General features: G+C 37.6%; 1 pseudogene; it reads left to right on the top strand.

Annotated features, from left to right (window-relative positions):
* Window positions 1-29: 29 nt before the first annotated feature.
* LOC128869347 (cytochrome c oxidase subunit 2-like) lies at window positions 30-1,957 on the top strand (annotated as a pseudogene).
* Window positions 1,958-17,092: the final 15,135 nt, after the last annotated feature.

Here is a 17,092-nt window from a genome sequence, read left to right as displayed (position 1 = left end):
TTATAAACATAAATTATTCAATTATAATAATGACAACACAAGCTGCCCTTGGCCTTCAAGAAAGAGCCTCTTCCTTAATAGAAGAATTATCATTGTCCATGACCATACTCTTATAATTTTAGTAATAATCACAACTTTAGTAGGTTATTAAATATTTATATTATTTTTTAAATCATATTCAAATCTTAACTTACTACATGAACGAACTATTCAAGTAATTTGAATAATTCTACCCACTATCATTCTTTTATTTGAGCCGCTCAATGCACTCATTGATTAACTCCACTTTTTGAAAAAACTTAATTTAAGTGTCAAAGCCCTTGGTATAGTCATAACTTTTTATGTTTATAAAAACTTCCCTGAATAATAAATATTGGCACCGTTAAATGCAAACTTTTTTGGCAACTGAACAATAAGTCATTTATTTCAGAAGCCATTTCGATTAACTCCATACTCTAATATAAATCGTTTCAGTACATAAAGACTTACGCTGCAAACTTCGAAAAAATAATAACATATTCGGATTCGTGTACCGGTCAAAACAGAAATATTAAAACCGTCTTAAGTTTATTGAAACTTGTTCATGGAAATCAAAACTGGATGAATTGACATGATACTTTTGAAAAGTGGACACAGCCATGTGCCCAATGACCCAGATTTTGCCATTATTGAGTCATGTGTGAAAAAAAATCAAAACATCTTTTCACCAGATGATTGGCACCATATAATCAAAACGTGTAAAAAGAAAGCGCCGTTTCATCTAATCCAAATGACTCAAATTTTTTGTCAACAAAACCAGTAGAACAGTCTATCATTGACAGAAAAGTAACCGTCACAGGGCTTCCAATAAACTGGCTAAAATACGCAACGCAAAGGTCCAAATCCTATCTCATACAATTCAAATATGACTATAATGAAGATACAGAATTTCAAGCCATTAATATAAGAAAATCTTTAGTGGGTAGACCGCAAAGTTTGAAAAATATGGATCAGATTTTATTATATCCTAAAGGTAAGCCTGTGACAAAGGAAAAATAGAGAGACATGATGAACCTGCTAAAATTCATTCCTCCTGTTAAACACGATTACTATAAGAACTTGTCAACAAATCGATATGCCGAATCCTCGCATACAGCTGATGAAGAAGACATTATTTATAATATTGCTGAATCATCCCAAAGAATAATGTCGCTAACATAAAGCTGATATAAATTAATTACGAGAATTATTTTATAACCAAACTTCCAACATTCATTTATATGGAAAAGCTAACTTTATTACTTTTTTCAGATGCCAAGTCGATTAACTCCATCAGTCACATAAAAACTGTAACACTACTGACGATTGTTTGTTGGGTATTCTTTCTTATTAATTTTATATACCGTTAGATGAAAGCTATATCTGGAATTATGCATTTCTCGTTATATAATTGAATTCATATTATCAGAGGAATTTTTAAAAACAATATACATTACATCATCGCGTTTTTCAACTTTTCGTTCTATGGAGTTAATCGATATGTGCCACTGAGCGGCTCATTTATTGCATCTCTTTTCGACTCTTATATTTAACTGACGAAATTAATGAACCTTCAATAACTTTTAATTGGGCACCAATGAATATTCAGATTTCATAAATGTCGAATTTGATTTCTATATAATTCTAACAAATGAATTAACAACAGATAGGTTTTGATTACTAGATGTTGACAATCCCGTTATTTTACCAATAAACTCACAAATTCGAATTTTAGTATTAGCTGCAGATGTAATTCACTCATGAACAGTTCCTGCTTTTGGAGTAAAAGTTAATGGAACTCCTAGTCGATTAAATGAAATTAATTTTCTAATATATCGACTAGGTCTATTCTATGGTCAATGTTCTGAAATTTGTGGTGTTAATTTTTTTTATACCTATTGTTATTGAAAGTATTCCTGGGAACCATTTTATTAAATGAATTACAAATAGAGTAAATTCATCATTAGATGACTGAAAGCAAGTATTGGTCTCTTAACCATTTAAATTAGCAGTTACTTTTAATGATAATATACATATGTATTATATAAAAAATTAGTTCAATATTATAATATTAGTTTGTCAAACTAAAATTATTTAACTTTTTAATATTTTTTTATTCCACAAATAGCCCTTATTGGTTGATTAAATTTATTTATTATTTTTTCTCTTACCTTTATTCTTTTTGGAATAATAAATTACTATTCTGTGATTCCTCAATCCCCTAAATCTAATTCCATTCGATTTGCCATCGAATCTTTTGGCGTCCCCCGGACCAGATGCCATGCTGAAGGAAGGCATAGAGTCAGTGACTGCAGCCCTGAAGAAAATCTTCACTGCATGCTTGGCTCTGGCTTATATACCACGCTCGTGGAGGATCGTGAGGGTCGCTTTCATCCCTAAGGTTGGAAGAGATGACTACACCAGCCCCAAAAGCTTTACCAAGCAGCACGACCTCTTTCATGCTGAAAAGTCTCGAACGGCTAGTGGAGTTGCATATGCGTCAGAAGTAGCTGAAGGTTCACCCACTCTCTCCATTTCAGCATACCTATCAAAGCGGTAAACTCTGCGAGTCGGCACTGAAAAACCTTGTTGCTGGGGTTGAGCAGGCCATCGACAGAAGGGACTACGCTGTGGGCACAGATGGGGGCTATAGATGGGGGATATAGATGTTGCTTTTGATAATGCCACTTTCGACAGTAAGTGCAGCTCTGCCAGCAGACATGGTGTAGACCGAGTGCTGGTGAATTGGATTCGTTCAATGCTGTCCCAAAGAATCGTCTCGGTGTGGGCGGAGGATGATCTGCTGGTGCCGTCCGGGGTTAATAGAGGCTGCCCTCAAGGTGGTATGCTGTCTCCATTGCTCTGGTGCATCGTAATCGATCCTCTACGCACCACCTTAAACGATTCGGGAGTCTACACAAAAGCATATGCGGACGACGCTGCCTGCTTGAGAACGGGCCCTGAACATCTATAGAAAAGTACAAAAAACACTGGATATGATTGACACTTGGGGTTGTGCGAATTGGCTATCGGCAAACCCCACCAAAACTGGTATTGTCCTCTTTACGAGAAGGAGGAAACTTGATGGACTCGTTCTGCCTAAGCTAAAAGGAGTCACAATCCCGCTTTCCAAAGATATCAAATATCTTGGAGTAATCCTCGATAGTAAACTTCTTTGGAAGTCACACGTTGAATCAAAAACATCCATAGCACTGACAGCCTTCTGGGACTGCAAAAGTATCTATTTCTCCTAGCAAGGTCCTATGGATTTATACGGCTCTGATGATACCTATTATCATCTATGCATCAGTGGTCTTGACTCGTGGGAGTCAAAAGGGCATTATCGAGACTACACCGCACTGTGGCCATCTGTTGCACCGGAGCTTTTCCGACTACTTCAGACCCGGCATTAGATGCTGTGATTGGTTTGCCACCACTTGATGCTTTCATCCAAAGAGAGGCCTTGAAGGCCTTCTGCAGGCTGAAACACAAAAGGAACCTGTACGACCCCTGTCCGGCATTGGAAAACAGAGAAGGCATGGACTTCGATCCAACGATTCTCTCCATGCGAGGTGACTCCATGCCGTCAAGAGTCATACTTGAAAAGAGATACAGTGCATCGCTATCAGAAGCTCAGTTGTGGTCAAACTCTGAAAATAAGCCCGGCAAACACTGTTTTCGCATTTTCACGGATGGCTCCAGGACCGAGCATGGCTCCGGCTCTTGGGCCTACGTGGAATCCAGCAGGACAAAACTGCACTTTGCCTTTGTGCATGCATTTGTGCTTCAAGCGGAGGTGTATGCAGTTCAAGAAGCGATGAACTTTGTTGTATAAAACCCATCAGTGGCAGATCTATAAGTGTCTGCAGCGACAGCCAAGCTGCGCTTATGGCCTTAGACAGCCCCCCAGCCACATCAGGAGTAGTCGAGTCCGGTAAATCTAGGCTGAACTATGTCGGCAGACATAACAGCCTGATGCTAACATAGGTTCCAGGACACGTGGCTATCGTGGGAAACGAGACCTCTGACTCCTTAGCTAAGATGGACTCTGAAGCCAACTTCTTTGGCCCAGAAGCCGTTTTGCCACTCCACTTTGCGGTCATCAAAGCCACGATTAGCAAATGGGTTACTACAACCCACAAGCGAGCTTGGCAGGCTAACAGAGGCTGCAGATGAACTAGACTGATGTTACCTGTCATGTCCGACCGACTGTCGCAAACCCTCCTGTCACTAAGCAGAAGGTAGTGCAGACGGCTGGTTGGACTGATGACGTGCCACTTTCTGTGAGCGAAGCACATGGAAAGGGTGGGCATCTCAGACAGTGTACTTTGCCCAGCTTGTGAAGAGGAGGATGAGACGGCGAACCATTTTCTTGGCAATTGTTTCGCGTCTACGCAGTGAATGCAATTGGATTCTGCTTTGCAGTATTTTATTTTATGCCCTGATTTCCCGCATCTGATGTACGTATCCCTTCTGTCACGGCCACTGCAGTTTGCTTGTGTGTGCCTTATCCCAAGGCACCGATAGCATCTTTTTATTTGTTCGCATGGTGGCATCTTTGCTCGGGTCCAGCCGATTTTTATATCGCCGATATCGATTAGCTGCGCGGCCCCTTCTACAGATGCCGTGCGGAAAGCACGTACTTGCTCCCGCACATTCAGCGCCGTTATTCTCATCTGTATCTGTTCCTTTTGATTGGTAAGCAGTTTCTGGACTGCTGTTTCTACCTCCACCTTGACCGTGAAGGTGTCGAGATCTCGTATCTCAATCGTGGCGGTCGGATTCAACTCCGCGAAGGAAGCCGTGTCCTGCACAGTGCTTTCCAGCTGGTGCACGAACTCTGTCGTGACTTTCTCTCCCCTACCCAACTCCAAAAGTATAGCCCCAGCCTTCATTTTCCTGGCGGACCGTACTTTGACTGGCTCATCAGTCGTAATCTTCACGCACAAGATCTTCAGCACATCTGCACAGCTAAGGCCTTCCGTGGGTTTTATCAACAGCTTTTGGTTTAGCGTGTTGTGTTCGCGGCTTGCTCCTTTTGCTTGGCACGGCTAGCTTATCGTTCGGCTTCTTTTGGTTGCCCCTCTTGGTAACTGTCTGCCAGCCTTCATCTGTTTTCTCAGGGGGTTCTTTTTTGTTCCCTGTTGGTCCATTTGCCCTGGTTTTCTTACAACTCTCAGGGGCAGCCGGGTTCGCCACTATTCGTTTCGGTTTCATCGTCGCAGAGGATGGAGTATCTGTTATTTGTTGAATGACAGTGTAATTACTTTGGCTTCGAGAGCAACCTTCGGTCTTCTGCTGCCTTCCACGAAAGTCTATAATTCAGCGTTACATCTAGCAGCTCAGCCATTTTTGACTTCGTTGCTAGTGTTCTTTTGACGTCTGAACGCCTGCTGCATAGACCTTATCACCAACTTACATTGGGAGATCGCATCTTCCTCCATCCTCTTCATGTTTTTTATTAGCTCGAGCCGAGGAGACGTTTTAATAGCGTCGATTGACGCAATATCTTTTGTGATGTTCTGCCACTGCAAGACTACTATTTGGCGAATACTGCGCTGAAGGTAGCCCTCCAATGGCGGTATTGGAGGCATCCTTCATCTGAAGGCTGATGTTACTGTGCCCGTTGCCGTTTGCGGGGCTATCAGCTTTGACATTTTTGAAAGCAGTGCGGGCTGGTCCGCTTCCAACTGCATTAAAGATTGGAACGATCTTTGGCGGCGGAGATCTTAGTAGTAAACTACTTGACCGCTAGACCGCTCTTGCATCCACATTATCATTTCGACTATCTCTAATTTCTTCATCTGTGTTTTGCTCGGTGGTTTGTTTTCTAATATGGGTATTCATTTTCAAATTCGTTTGAGTCCCGACTTCGGGCCGCTATCCTTACACGAAAGAACAGTTTCCCTAAGTGTCCCAATGGTTATCTATGCGAGCAGGGAGGTCAGGTGAGGGTTGACTCGACGCTTCATGAGCAATAGAGTTCAGAGCCAGGACAGGAACTAGTCAGGATTTCTCAACTAAGCCTGTACCACCAACTTAATGGTGACATGTAAGGAACGGACCCGATGGCTTGCCAGAGTTTTAACAGGACGGAGGCGATTGTAGCATTAGCCTATCAGCCATTTCGGTGAGATGTCACCCTCCTCTACTGAGGTAGAGGCATATTTTCCAGTATACCGTAATCAGGATCTTACTGGTCTTGATCCTGATGAGATTTACAACCCTGCCGCTGAAGGTACTCGGGGTATACCAGGCCTTTCGAGCCGAGCCCCTTACTCTCCTACCGGATTTAAGTCGCCTTTTACGACAGGCATGCCTTACTGCGGATGTATACATTTCCGCGACCCGCTGGGTCAATTAGCAGCTAAGATAATTGCAGGACATTATTATGAACTCTCCTAGGGAATACTTGCCCCTTATTTTCATATGCTACGATTTCCCTAATAATTATTACCCAAATTGCTTTATTAGTTCTTAATCAGCAGTAGCGATGGTTCAATCTTATGTATTTGCAGTGTTAAAAGCTTTATACTCTAGGAGAGTAAATTAATTTAATGCCAAGAAACTCTAGTCACCCATTCCATTTAGTCTTCAATCACTGACCCTTAACAGGAGCTATTGGGGCAATACCATCAGTTTCACGTTTTGTTAAAATATTCCGTCAATATGATATTTCTTATTTTAATTAGATTTAATAACATATTCATATTAAATATGAGGAATAATTTTATTTATTCTATCAGAAGTTTTATCTTTTGTATTATTTTTTGAATCAGGAGCTTCTTGACCTCCTTAGGAATTAAACCGTTTAATCCATTTCAAATTACTTTACTAAATACAGCATGCAATAACTGCAGATGAAATAGCCATCAAGAGAGGTATATTCCTAGGCGACTCATTAAGTGCCTTATGGTTTTGCATATGTTTAAACCCCTTGTCAAATGCGTTAAACGAAACAAGCTATGGATACAACATCAAAAGCGAAAAGGCCACAAAACACAAAATAAACTATCTCCTATACATGGATGACATTAAATTATTTGCCGCCACTCAGACACAGCTGAGAGGACTCCTTAAAATAACTGAGACAATAACTGCAGACTTAAAAATGCAATTCGGAATGAGCAAGTGCAAATCACAACACATAGAGAAAGGAAAACGGGTAGAAATGCCAACCGAAACGCTGAACAAGGAAACGTTAGAGAACATGGAAGCAAACGAGTCATACTAATATTTAGGATTTCAAAAGAGTACCAAAATATGTAGACCACACATTAATAGAGAAACAACTATGCAGGCAATATGAAAACACCTCATTCTAATACTTAAAACATATTTTAACTCTAAAAATATTACCAAAGCTATAAATAGGATACATATGTTATCCCGGTACTAATACATTCTTTTGAAATTTTAAAATGGTCGGAAACAGATTTAAATAATATAGAAATAGGTTAGTGACTAACCAGACATAGAAAATTACATCCTAACTCATGCATACAAAGAATAACCCTACCCAGAGCAGAAGGAGGCAGAGAGATCATAGATATTCACAACCTACACATAATCAAACAATAGCACTACGTAAATTCTTCCACACACACACATATACAGTATGCAAGTTAACACGCGCTTTGTTAATTCTTCAACCAATAATCGCTGACTTGACACTTACGCCAGTTATTGACCCAAAAGCCAATAATAGCTGTGTCGACTTAAAAATAGAATGCAATAAATTGGTAAACAGGAAATTGTTTTCTTCTTTATTAATGTAATATTTGCAAATTACATTATATTAACCAATAATTGCTGATTGATATTTACGCTAGCTGTTGACCGAGAAGCTAATAATAGCTACGTCGACAGTAATATGTTAAAATTCACTAAAGCAATTAACAGGAAATTATTCTTTTATTCTGCAATTACATTTTTATGCCGAGTAAGCGTCTGGTACATATTCAATGTAATCAATATTTTGTATAAAAACTAAGAAATGTAAATTTAGCAACAGCGGCAAAGAAAAAAAGCTAAGACAAGCAGCAGGAAAAAGCGTAAGACAAGTAGCAGCAGAAATAAAAAGATATTAAGACAGGCAGCAACAGTGAGAAATTTCACCACCGAAAGGGGGACCTCCGGTCTTATAATATAAAGTTTAACTCTGCGATTCCTACGGGACCCTCCAGGGTAAAAAAGCTCTACTTCCCAGAAGGAGTAAAAATCAAAACACATTAAAAAAAGGAATATATATAAACATATATAAGTAAATATATATATATATTAAATACGAAAATACGAACAATCTAATCCGTCCTCCCGTCCTTGCCCCTCAAGCGGCGAATGATAGGCAACTAAGTGTAGAATACTTAAGGGCCTTAATAACGAACATAGCAACAGATATTTTGCAGCAAGAGGGACCAAGAGTAGTACAGGCTACCCTTAATCCAAATGCATTTTTAAGTTCAGCGATAGACCAAACAATTGAGCATAGGCATCGGGGTAACTTGGCAGATTTAGATAAAATACCAGACGTAGTTAAATGTCTCAAGGATTTCTCTGGACGTCCTGGGGAATTTAACTTCTGGAAGAAAAGTGTAGATCGTATATTGAGTATATACGAACCATTAAAAGGAACTCCAAAGTATTACGGAATACTTAGCGTCATTCGAAACAAAATTACGGGAAATGCCGATACGGCATTGGAATCTTATAATAAGCCACTAGATTGGTCAGCGATTGTAAAGTGTCTTGCAATGCATTATGCAGACAAACGGGATATTTCCCCTTTGGAATATCAATTAACCACCTTAGTGCAAGGTAATAAAACTATAGCGGAATTCTACCAATAAGTGTATAAGTATCTATCGTTAATACTTAACAAATTAGGATGTGTAGAAATGGGTAGCGAATCTCTTCGCATGATGACCCAATCTTATATGGACAAGGCACTTGATACATTCGTCAGGGGTCTGAATGGGGATCTACCACGGTTATTAGGTATCAGAGAGCCTGCTGATCTTCCCCAAGCTCTGCATTTATGCATGAAACTGGACAACCAGAATTATCGAACAAATCATGCACAAAATATTAAAAAAGGATACCCAAATTCGGGAAAATATCCAACACAACAACAGTCCTTTTACCCACAATTGGCTTACGAACCACAAGTAAATCACACAAGGTGGAAGGCTAGACCACAATACTCCAACCAAAATCAATCTACTAATGCTCCTCCAAGGCCATCGAAGCCTCAACCGAAGCCAGAACCAATGGAAGTAGATCAAAGCTTACATTCACGAAAAATCTACTATATGAATAGAACACCTCAGAATCAGTTTCACGGCAAAACACCGCCATCGGTTAACAATCAGCCGCCCACCAAAAATCAAAGGACTTTTCATATAGACACATCAGGAGAGGGCAACCAAGCGGAAACTGAATACGACGAATATGCAAAATGCAATGACGTTCATTTTTTAGCATGATTAGATCTTCGCTTCCATACATCGAAGTGAAGATGGAGAGCGGAAACATTTTGAGATTTCTAATAGATACAGGCTCTAGTAAAAATTATGCGAAACCAAATTTAGCCAAAAAACGAATACAAAATGAAAAGCCTTTCTATGCAAAATCAATTGTAGGAGATGTAAAAATAGTAGAACACACCTACGTAAAACTCTTTAATATAGAAGAAAAAATTAAATTTTATCTTATGCCCTTATTGAAATCATTTGATGGTATTTTAGAGCACTAAAAGCAGTAATATACATCGCGGATAATAAGATGATTTTAGGAAATGGCCGTATGGTCAGACTTAAGCAGAAGGATTCACAAAGCGTAAATGCAATAAATATTATATAAAAGAGGAAGGCTTATCCCCCAAACAGAGGAACATTATGAAAGACATCGTAAATACATATCCCAATCTTTTCTCTGAACGATGAAAAGCTAACATATACAACAAAGGTCTTAGGACAAATTAGAACATTAAATGATTCACCTGTATATTCAAAATTCTACCCCTATCCAGCATCTTTGAAAGGCGAGGTAGAATCACAAGTGAAAACATTACTAAATGTTGGTATTATAAGACCACCCAGATCTCCCTATAATTCACCCGTGTGGGTTGTACCTAAGAAACCAGATTCAGAAGGTAACAAGCAGTATCGCATGGTAATTGATAATGGAAAATTCAATTCGGTTACAATGCCCAAAGGTACCCAATACCCGAGATATCGGAGGTAATTTCCAATCTTGGAGAAAGCAAATTTTCCTTATTAGACTTGAAAAGCGGTTTTCATCAGATTCCTTTAAAGGCATCTGATATCGAAAAAACGGCATTTTCAATCAAATCCGGCAAATACGAATTTACTCGTTTGCCGTTTGGGCTTAAAAATGCGCCATCCATTTTTCAACGAGCTCTAGATGACATTTGGCGCGAGCATATAGGTAAATTCTGTTACGTCTATATTGACGATATTATTATTTTTAGTAAACCTGGAGATGAACACCTCAATCATATTAGAAAAATCTTTGCAACTTTAGAAGAGGCCAATATGAAAGTCCAGTTGGACAAATGTAAATTTTTTCAAAAGGAAATTGAGCTCCTAGGATACATTATATCCTCAAATGGCATAAAAACCAACCCTGAGAAGGTCCAAGCGATTGCAAATTTTCCGCAACCCACAACTTTAAAAGAACTTCGAAGTTTTCTTGGTATGTCGGGATATTATCGTAGATTTATAAAAGACTACGCAAAGTTAGCAAAACCCCTAACATCTCTTCTTAGAGGGGAAGAAGGGCGAATATCGAAGAATAAATCTTCAAAAGTTAGAATAATTTTAAATGAAGAAGCCATAATAGCCTTCAAAAACATAAAACTTTCACTTACTTCTTAAGACATTGTACTCGCATATCCCGACTACAACAAAAACTTTCAGTTAGTAACAGATGCCTCCAAATTTGCTCTTGGAGCAGTCTTATCGGAAGACTCTAAGCCATTAGCGTTCATCTCTAGAACTTTAAGTTGAGCCGAAGAACATTACGCGGCTAACGAAAAAGAAATGTTAGCCATAATCTGGGCTTTAAACTCATTTAGAAATTTTTTATACGGATCAGCCAAGGTGGAAAACTTTACTGACCACCAACCACTTACATACGCGCTTAGCAATAAAAATAACAATTCGAAAATGAAGAGATGGAAGGCAGCTCTTGAGAAGTACTCTTACGAATAATTTTATAAACCTGGTAAATAAAATGTCGTGGCCGACGCCCTATCGAGAATACCTCATACGGAAACACAGGTTAACACTTTGTCTATGGCAACGAATTCGGATGACAGTTTATCCCACAATTTGATATACAGTGTTGAAGCACCTACTAACGCTTTCAAAAATCAGATATTCCTCAAGATCAACGAGATCCCCACTTACCAGTTCAAAACAATATTTCCAACATATCATCGTCACATGGTTACAGAAGCAGAATTCTCTCAACAAATACTTATCTCAATTCTTAGGAGATACCTCAACCCATCGGTGATAAATTGCATTAAAACCGAAGAATCCGTAATGGGGAAAATACAAGGATTATACCCATTACATATCAGCAAATATCGTATCAGGTTTTCGCAAGTAGAAGTTCAAGGCATAAAGAGCAGGAGGAAGTTATTATTAAAACACATAATAGAGCCCACAGGAATAGTAAAGAAAACAAAACACAGATTTTAGAAAGGTACTACGTTCCCAGAATGGCAAATAAAATTAAGAAAATTACACTGGATCACAAATTTCAACTTTTTTTCCGCACCAGAGACGCCGTTATGAAATTCCTATGTAAAATCACCGTCTGATTCCGAAAATCAAGGTTATTTTTTATTCTATGGTAACGTTTTCGAGATATTTACGAATTACCGTTATTTCAAAAAAAAAAAAAATTCGGCCCACTTAATCATATATATCTCGAAAACGAATTGAGGGATTCCAAAACCGTTTAAAGCTTTTAAAAGGTAATAAAATTTGCTATAAACTGTGTGTAAAACACTTTTTGCTAGGCCCTGCAGATTCAAAGATAACGAACTATCATAACGGATTTTTTAAATTTTTTTTGTAAAAATATAAAAAAATTTGTACTTTGAGAGAAAGGATCTTTAAAACTTTTTATTTTTTCGTATTTTTTTTGTTTTCACTCTAAGCTCTGTTTTATTACAAAAAAAATAAACTTTGATTCAATAAAATCGATGAACTAATACAAAAGTTACAAATATTCAAGTAAATATATCCATTTAATACTTAAGTACCCTACTGGTAATATGTGTTAGTATTCGCATGTCAGTTAGTCACATGTAGATTTTGGAAGGGTTATTAGATACAAAAAATTGTTAGTGTCGTTATCTCAAACACAGATACATTTCAAGCAAGTTCATATGTTTAAGGCAGGTAGTGTTTTCTATGTACAACTAGGGAACCTTTTTGTATAGGTAGGCTTGCATTTTTAGCTGAATTATACTTACATAGGTATAAATAATAGTACATGTGCCTCGTTCCTTCATAATTTCTGCAAGGATCGCCGGATACTGTTCACTTTATAATTACAGTTTATAATCCGTCATTTACTTAAAAATATAATATGAATAAAAGGGCGTGAGAGTTTGAGTGTAAAAATGATCCAGATATGTTTTGTTTCATCTGCGGGGAATTTATCGTTAAAAGGATGCGACGTGTGTTTTCAAATCCTTTGAAATTTGCATACCATAAGTGTTATGGAATTGAGCCTAGAAACAATGAAAAACCATGGACACCGAATACTGTGTGCACCACATCTCGAGTCGAATTGATATTTTCGGCAATCGGAACCAAAAGGTACATCGTAAAAATTAGGAGTTTTCTCTCTTTTAATGCATATCTGACTAATTTCTTAAACTATCTATTTAGGCGACATATGAAATTTATTACACCAATGGAGTGGACGGAACCAACTTGCCATTCAACGGACTGCTATATTTGTAATATACAAAAGTATTTGGGGTTGGAAAGTGAAGAAAAGTAACCTATGCGAGCGTATCTACAGTGTCATTACCAGAACTAAATTCAACGGAAGCTACATTGCCAGAATCAAATTTAACTTTAGTTCCGGCTCCAGTTTCATTTGTCAAGGCTTTGGACAAAGAAGACGAAGCTTTTCATTATTTGAAAACAATCTTTCCACAGATTTCAGAAGCAAAAATAAAGGAAGGGATTTTTGTGGGGCCGCAAATAAGGAAAATAATGGCCAATACCCATTTCAAAGAACTATTGTCACCAGTGGAGGCAGCGGCGTGGGACTCTTTTGAAAAGGTTGTTACTTCTTTTTTAGGCAAACACAAAAGTCCTAACTTCGAGCGGATAGTGAACGATTTAATCAAAAACTATGCGGAAATGGGTAAATAAAAAAACACATATAAGACCGTTTTCTCAGTTAACTTTAAAACTAAACAAAAAACTTGAAAGCAGAATATATAGCCCTTAATCTGAATTTATTGCCCTGCTCCGAACAAACAAGAACGACCAAAATTTGTTCTGAATTGGAAGATTAATCCAGCCTAAGAAAATTATATGCTAATGTGTCACTTATGTATTTATCTAATTCCCTTTTTAATTTTCTTTCAGGAGTAGATATGTCTTTAAAAATTCATTTTCTGCACTCCCATTTCAATTTTTTCCCGCAAAATCTTGGCGACGAAAGTGACAAGCATGGCGAAAGGTTTCACCAGCAAATGAAAATGATTGAAAGTCGGTATCAAGGAGTCTGGGATGTCGCTATGATGGGTGACTACTGTTGGTTTCTCATAAGAGAAACCGATCCTTATATAAATAAGCGTCAAAACAAGACATATAACTTTTTCAATTATAAAGTAAGATCATAGAGTTAAGACAGAATCAAATGTACATATGCTATTATTTGTAGGGAACTTAAGTTTTACTATATGGATATATTTACTTGAATGCTTGTAACTTTTGTACTAGTACATCGATTTTGTTGAATCAAAGTTTATTTTTTTTGTAATAAAACAGAGCTTAGAGTGAAAACAAAAAATATACGAAAAAATAAAAAGTTTTAAAGATCCTTTCTCTCAAAGTACAAATTTTTTTATATTTTTACAAAAAAAATTTAAAAAATCCGTTATGATAGTTCGTTATCTTTGAATCTGCAGGGCCTAGCAAAAAGTGTTTTACACACAGTTTATAGCAAATTTTATTACCTTTTAAAAGCTTTAAACGGTTTTGGAATCCCTCAATTCGTTTTCGAGATATATATGATTAAGTGGGCCGAATTTTTTTTTTTTTTGAAATAACGGCAATTCGTAAATATCTCGAAAACGTTACCATAGAATAAAAAATAACCTTGATTTTCGGAATCAGACGGTGATTTTACATAGGAATTTCATAACGGCGTCTCTGGTGCATTTTGGCTGTAAACCAGTGTTATCAAAACATGTGTTACATGCAAGGAAAATAAATACGAGCGTAATCCACCAAAGCCTCAAATACAAGCCACACCCATACCTCAATTCCCAGGTCAAATAGTCCATATAGATATATTAATAGTGGGAAAACCACTTATTTTAACAGCTGTAGATAAATTCTCCAAATATGCAGTAGCAAACGTTATTCGCTCCAAAGCAAGCGAAGATATAAGGCAACCGCTAAGGGATATCCTTTTTGCCTTAGTACCAGAAACAATAGTTATGGACAACGAAAGATCCTTTAATTCAGAATCAATAAACTTCATGATCAATAATGAATTTGGCACAGATATATATCGAACACCTCCATATACTAGTTCTTCAAATGGGCAGGTAGAACGCTTTCACTCCACCCTACAGGAAATAATGCGCTGTCTCCAAGGCGATAAATGCCACCGATCCTTCAGTGAATTATTAGAAAAATCCGTCAAGGAGTACAACTACTCCGTACATTCTACCACAGGGAAAAGACCAATAGAAATATTTTTTGGAAGAAGAATTAGCAGTGATCCCAAACTCTTTGAGAAGGATAGACAGGAAATCAGGGAAAATTACAAAATAAACAAAAACAGGATCTTTCTTATCACAACAAAGATAGGAAAACCCCAAAAACGTTCTCAGAAGGAGACACTCGATACGTTAGAATAAACAAGAGAATATGAAGTAAGTTGTCAGTTAGATATAAGAAGGAAATAGTAGCAGAAAATTTTAACACAACCATAAAAACTAAGTCAGGCAGGATAGTTCACAAAAAAAATATTAGACAAAGTTAAATTAGTTACCCTCACTTTTCACAGGAAAATGCTATTAACGACAATATTTGCCATGACATTCGTACTTGGTGTCAAAAGCCAACAAACTGACGTGCAGAAATTAACTAATAACAACGGATACAAACCCATTAAGACAGGAGAATTGAAAACGATTAATCATTACGACAAGGTACTACATTTTATCAACTTAACTACATACGAAGACACGATGTTACGTATTATGGACAACATAAATATTTAAAAAACGACTTCCTCTGAGGACTCGCAAATTATGGAATCCATTACCGAAAATTTTCTATTACTGAAAGCAAAAATAGACAAATTACACCACCGAAATTAAAACGAGGACTAATTAACGTAATAGGTAAAGGCTTGAAATTTATAGCAGGCTCCATGGATAGTGACGATGAACGAGATATCAAGGATGCACTAGATCAGATACATAGTAACGAACAAACGATAACAGACAATGCAATCAAGTTAATGTACTTTAACAATTTTTTAACGCAACAAATAGAAAATATTACGAACCACATAAATAGGCAACAGACCTTTAAAAGCGACTACATAAATACATTCAGACACTCCACAATGAACAAAATAAAAACATTAGAAGACGACATTGAATTTATTGAGCATACTTATAGGATTAACAATGACATAACGCTCTTGAGAAACCACTTAGACGACTTGAACAAATCATATTTTCTACCAAATTGGGCATCGTTCCCACCGACATAGTGACGCAAAAAGAACTGGATCTAATCACGGACTACGACAGCTATAGGAATATCAAGATAGCCGTAATATTTCAGGAAAATACCATTATAAGGCGTTATTCAATAGGTGCGCTTCAACTTATTTCCAATAGGGAGGGCGAACAACGCAATATTTTTTATTTTTCGCTTGTCATTTGTAAACTTCATTAGTATACATTTCATCATGGAACGCTACACACTTGAGCAACGCTTGCAAATCATTGAATTTTATTATAAAAATGCGTGTTCTGTTAAGAAAGTTTAAAGTCGAAAAATCATCTTCAGTGATGAAGCTCACTTTTGGCTCATTGGCTTTGTCAACAAGCAAAATATGCGTTACTGGGCAGAAAACAATCCACACGTGATTCATGAGGCACCGTTGCGTCCCGAAAAAATCACTGTTTGGTGCGGTTTACATGCCGGCGGCGTAATTCGCCCATATTTTTTCGTTGACGAGAACGATCGCCACTTTACTATGAATGGAAATCGATACCGCGACATGATAAACGATTATTTTGGCCGCAATTGAATGGTATGGACTTAGACGACATGTGGTTTCAACAGGACGGGGCCACAAGCCACACAGCACACGCTACAATTGATTTGTTGAAGAGTAAGTTCAATGAACGCATTATTTCCAGAAATGGACCGGTCGAATGGCCGCCGCGCTGGTGTGATTTGACGCCTCTAGACTATTTTCTTTGGGGTTATGTGAAGTCATTGTCCTACAGTAACAAGCCGGCGACGATTTGTGAGCTCAGAGCCATAATTGAACACGAAATTGCTGGAATTTCGGCCGATTTATGGAAAAGAGTGGTCGAAAATTGGGTTCAACGATTGGACCTCGTAAAACGTGCACGCGGTGGTCATGCAAAAGAAATCGAATTTCATACTTAAATGTATATGTTCAAGCTTGATAATAAAAAAAAAATTAGTTAAAAAAGTCAAACCGTTTGTGTTTCATTAAAAAAAAAAGTTGAAGCGCTCTTACTGAAAAACGCTTTACTTACTTAACTTATTCCACAATTTTCCGCAAGTAT

Source organism: Anastrepha ludens, chromosome X, assembly GCF_028408465.1.
Source record: "Anastrepha ludens isolate Willacy chromosome X, idAnaLude1.1, whole genome shotgun sequence".
NCBI lineage: Eukaryota > Metazoa > Arthropoda > Insecta > Diptera > Tephritidae > Anastrepha > Anastrepha ludens.
Note: the sequence above shows the minus strand (reverse complement) of the source record. Positions and strands in the feature narration are given on the sequence as shown.